Source organism: Nannospalax galili, unplaced genomic scaffold, assembly GCF_000622305.1.
Source record: "Nannospalax galili isolate Female #2095 unplaced genomic scaffold, S.galili_v1.0 scaffold600, whole genome shotgun sequence".
In the NCBI taxonomy this organism is placed as follows: Eukaryota; Metazoa; Chordata; class Mammalia; order Rodentia; family Spalacidae; genus Nannospalax; species Nannospalax galili.
In genome coordinates, this window is record NW_008348789.1 from 3,778,200 (window position 1) to 3,783,500 (window position 5,301).

The following is a 5,301-nucleotide window of genomic DNA, read 5'->3' on the forward strand; positions in this document are numbered from 1 at the left end:
TAAAAGAGGATTTATTTTCATATCTTGTCTTTAAAAGTCTTTGCTACTCAGTTAAACAAAAACACACTAGTGCTATATTTTAACTATCAAGTTCTATGACACACCATAGTACACTACTTAAATGAAATAGAAAAATAGACATTTGTATTTTATTTATTTGTGTGTATATATCTGCGTGTGAAGGTGTGCACATCTATCCGTGAGCATGTAGAGACTGGATATGCATTGGGTGTTTTGCTCCATAGTTCCCACTTAAACAAAAACACACTAGTGCTATATTTTAACTATCAAGTTCTATGACACACCATAGTACACTACTTAAATGAAATAGAAAAATAGACATTTGTATTTTATTTATTTGTGTGTATATATCTGCGTGTGAAGGTGTGCACATCTATCCGTGAGCATGTAGAGACTGGATATGCATTGGGTGTTTTGCTCCATAGTTCCCACCTATGTTCTGAGACAAAGTCTCTCACTGAAGCTGGAGATCACCATTGGCTAGACTCGTTGACCAGCAAGTCCCATTCCTCACTGGTGCAATTGCTTGTAATTCATTAGCCATCAAAATGTTGGATTTTGCTTTTCCGAATGTGAGACAAAGTAATATCATATCATGGAAAATTCTCCTTGTACTCTAACAGTATTTATCAATGTACATTTATTGATATTGGTTCTGAGTGAAAACCTGTGTTGATTAGATTTTTTTAACACTTTATTTTTATTTTATGTGTATGAGTGTATTGCCTAGCATGTATGTAAGTGTGCTGATGTCATGCAATGGCCACAGACATCAGAAGAAGGCATCAGATTTCTGGAATTGGAGTTACAGAGTGTTGTTGCTTGCCATGTGAGTGCTAAGAAATGAACCTTGGTCCTCTGCAAGAGCAGCCAGTGCTCTTTACCACTGAGCCATCTCTCCAGCCCCAATTAGAATTTTTAGTCAGTTGTGATTAAAGTAGACACTGGCTACGTACAATGTTCATAGAGCATAATTTTTAATGAAAAATTCATTTTTTTTGTGTTGAGAATAATCTATTTACTGTTGTTGATACCTTGAAAGGTAGATTGAATTTTTGGAATTCTCCCCAATAGTAATTATGAATCCAATAGCTTTAGATTTTGAATTAAGTAACTTTTGATTTCAAGCTCTAGTGCATAACAATAGTTGAACTTCAGGTAATTTTACTTAACCTTCTGTTCTTGCATTTTCCTGACCCATAAAATGAATATAATAATAGTATTTACCATACTGAGTCATTGAGACAATTACTTCTGTTATTTTACCAAAGACAATGAAAAATCCTGGCACAAAGAATGCAAGTAAATGTTATTACTGTTATCATCATAGTCATCATGATGTCTATACATTCTTAATTATTTCTGTTATCATAAATTAGCTATAAAATATTATATACAAGTTTTCCAATCACTCACACTGATGATACTGTTTATCACTGATATTTAGTCTACCTCTGGTGTAGCATGGTGTTTTAAACTATTTGGAGTTCAACCTTTGTGTTTGTCTTTTTCTTTTTTTTTTTTGACTTTGCATCAAAATTGTAAAAATGTATATTAATGAATATTAAAATATATGAAATTGCATTCAGTAGTCTATATTTTAATTGGGCAGATATTTGACATTCATAAATAGAAGAGTTAAAACATAAGAAGTTTCTCTGTAAGTATATTACGCCATCCTGGTTTCCAGTAAAAACAATTTAAAATTGAATTCCACTTTTTTATTTCTGTCTCAAAAATAAAAATTTTAAAAAGTGTACCAAAATTTTGCTTCCTTCCACCCAATCCTTACATGCTGTCTTCTCAGGCTATCACTTTGGGGAAAATGATGTAGAAAATTTCGATATATAGCTGGCATAATTGTGCATAGTTGCTGTCAAGAATTCCTAGGCAGAGACTGTCATCTTAAAAGGTTACTGTGACATTTCTAGAATATGCTTTTTCAAATATGAATGAAATATGTTGCCTTTTTGGTTGAGGGAAGGGAAGGTAAGGAACCTGACATTTTCCATACTGCCAAAATTAGAAAACAAAGTGTTGGGATGCCAAGATTAATCAGTCTCTCAACGAATATTTATATAATAGCTATTTAGATGCCCAATGTGCTACGGGAACTAACATTTTATCAACTTTAAGTGTTTAATCAAATGGAACTGAAAATTCAGAGTTTCTTTTATCTAACTTATATAGACTTGTCAACATAGTATAACATTCATATACTGGAGCCACAGTCATACTTACAACCTTGAGGATGCTCATAGCAATCACAAGTGCAGCCAAATTCTGAAAATTAAAAGATTTAACCCCTTGAAAGTACAGAAATTTGAAATTTCATTATGTGTTTGGATGAACATTTCAAACAGGTAGCTTTATAAAGCTAAACTTGTTTCTGCAAGAAGAAAAAACAATTAAAATGAGCACAATTTGAGATAATCACTGGATTAGGCAGACTTTTTTAATTGTAAATGAAGATGTAATCATATTAATAAAATCATTTAAACGAGACTAGTTTAGAGGATAGTGGTAGTGAAAGCAACAGACATAAAGTTGAGCAGCAGCATAGAGAGTTGCTGCACATGCTGAGACAGTGTTTCTAAAGTCTTTTGGATGGTTAAAAAGAGAGAGGCAAAGATCATGTTAAAAATCCTGGGCCTGCTTCTAAATATTTCACAATGTGTAGGAGGCTTGTTCAGAAAAAAATTGGGGATGAAGTTGCTGTGCTCTCTTTCCTGTGGAGTTGTAAATGTCATGTTCCAAATTCAGGATAATTCCACAGCTGGAACGAAAACTTCACAAATGGCCTACCAGGTTTTATTACGCTCTTGTTAGTCTTTAATCCTTTCCTATTGAAATAATTTCATGTAGAATATTCATTGTGCTAATTTATATATCCGCTAAAATAGCCTGATTTATAAAAGCAATACAAAGGAAGGTGGGGAAAATGTTTATTTTAGCTTTGTGCTTCAATAATCAGGCTGTAAAAAGTGACTTTGCTTGTCTCTTTTCTGTGGCTACTAAATTTGAAAATGAAATAACTCATTCATCATGGGGTAAACATTATATACATGTTCTCCAAAGAATTAATGAGATTTGAAGCAAAAACACGTACAAATTGAAATATTTGAGTTAATATCTGGAATTCAGTGAAATAAACACAACATTGTTGATATTTATAGCTTATGTATTGTTTTAATGAATTAAAATAACCTGCTATACCAGGGGTGCTGGTGTATGCCCTTAGTCTCAGGAGGCAGAGGCAGGAGGATCTCTGTGAGATCAAGGTCAGCTGGAGCTATGGGGCGAAGCTCTCTTGAAAAACTGAAAGAAAAACAAGCAACAAAAATCTTGACATTCAAAACATATGTTTATCATATTTAAAATCAGCAATCTATCGATCACTATTAATTTTTTTGCTCATCCTTATCAGAGCTGTCGCCCTTTTGTCACTGTTTTGCTTTGGGTTCATAAATCAAGTTAGTACAGAAATGCACACCTGTGTAAATGTGAAGGGTCTCTTTGAATGTCAGTTACTTCAGAGAATATTAGGAATATTAACAAGTGAAACTTGTACAAGGTAATGAAGCAGATACAGTTGTGCCAAGAATTTTGGTCTAACTGAAATAAGCCAGAAACAATATGGGGAAAGTTAACTTCAAATACAACCTCGTCCAATGAAGAAGAACTATCGTTAGGACCTGTGATCCCTAGGTCCATTTCTACATACCTTTTTATCATGATATTTCACTAGACTTCCCTAAGCAACTGTCTCTCTTTTCAGCCTTTTCACAGATTTAGACTAAGTTCCAAGTTTCCCCCCAAGTATAACCAAGACTCCAACCCACCAGAACACAATTAGAAATGACAATCACTGTCTCAGACTAGCACTTATTTAAGTGGAGTTCAAGATAACATGAGCTTCGGTAGTTTTCAGGCATTTCAAACACTTTTGCAGTATTATTTCATAGAAAGCAGTTCTTATATCTGTGTCCTTTAAACTCATTCTTTAAATTTACAGAAAATTTCTAGATTCCTGAGCCCTTTAAAACTTACTGTATAATTTTTTTTGTCGTTTGTTTATTTCGTCATCCAGAAGACTAATTTAAGGCCTTGCACGTGTTAGGCAAGGACTCCATCACTGTGCTACATTCTCTATCATTTCATATTTTTTTATTATATTGTTATTTTCACTTTTGAAATAGTATCTCGCTAAGTTGTCTTGATTGACTTTGAACTCATTCTATGTCCCATGCCAACCTTGAACTTGTGAGCTTCCTGTCTCAGTATCCCTAGTAGATGGGAGATGGGATAACAGCCCTGTACCACCAAATATTCTTAGAATGATGTCCCAATACTGCAAGTTTTTCTAGAATCAAAATGGTTGACTGAAAATGAAAAAAAGAAATCACTAAGGCACCTCGTATCATTTTGAGTAGCTTGCTATCTCTGTGAAGGTATAGTAATAGAACAAATCTTGAATGTCTGATATGCAAACTTAAGTCAAACCAAATAAAATATCTGTTCCTTCTTCCAACAGATGTTTGTTGAGAATCTATACAAATAAACGTTTCTATATCCTAGGGCAACATAATGCAAAAACTGACAAAATTTATATTCTGAATTCTACATTTTGTTTGAGGGAGAAAGAAATAATGATATCAAACAAGTAAGTTATTAAAATGTTTAAGATGTGATATATTCAAAAGGAAAACATCACATTGAAGCGTACATAGTCTGGGGAACTCTGCTTTTAAGTACAGTGGGTAGGGTAGGCCTCAATTGAAAACTACTGGTTGATTAATAACTTTTGCCAAGTGAGCAAGAATGAATGACAGTGTAAGCGCATGGTGGAGGGAAGGAATAAAAAAAGTAAGGTGCAGGACTGGATAAGTAAAAGGTGAAAGAGTAGATGAAGGACTCTGGAGAGAGCTGTATGCCATTATTAGAATCTTGTCTTCTGAGTAAATTTAGGAATATTTAATGAAATATTTAATGAATTTAATTTTCCACTTCAAATATTCAGAAAAAGAAAACAATCACATAGGAACTTCACTGTGAAAGTTCCTGAATGATAGTGTGTTCATGGAAAGAAAATAGTAGTGTGTTCATGGATAAAAGGAATGAGCCAAGTCAGGACTGATTTCCTCCAGTAGAAAGCAGTTATTGCCTTGGACAAGAGAATGCAGCTGGTGACACGTAAGATACTGAGATTTTAAAAATTAAGTAAACTCAACTACTTGGTAGTGATACTTTTAAAAAAATGTAGTGGCTGGAGAGATGGCT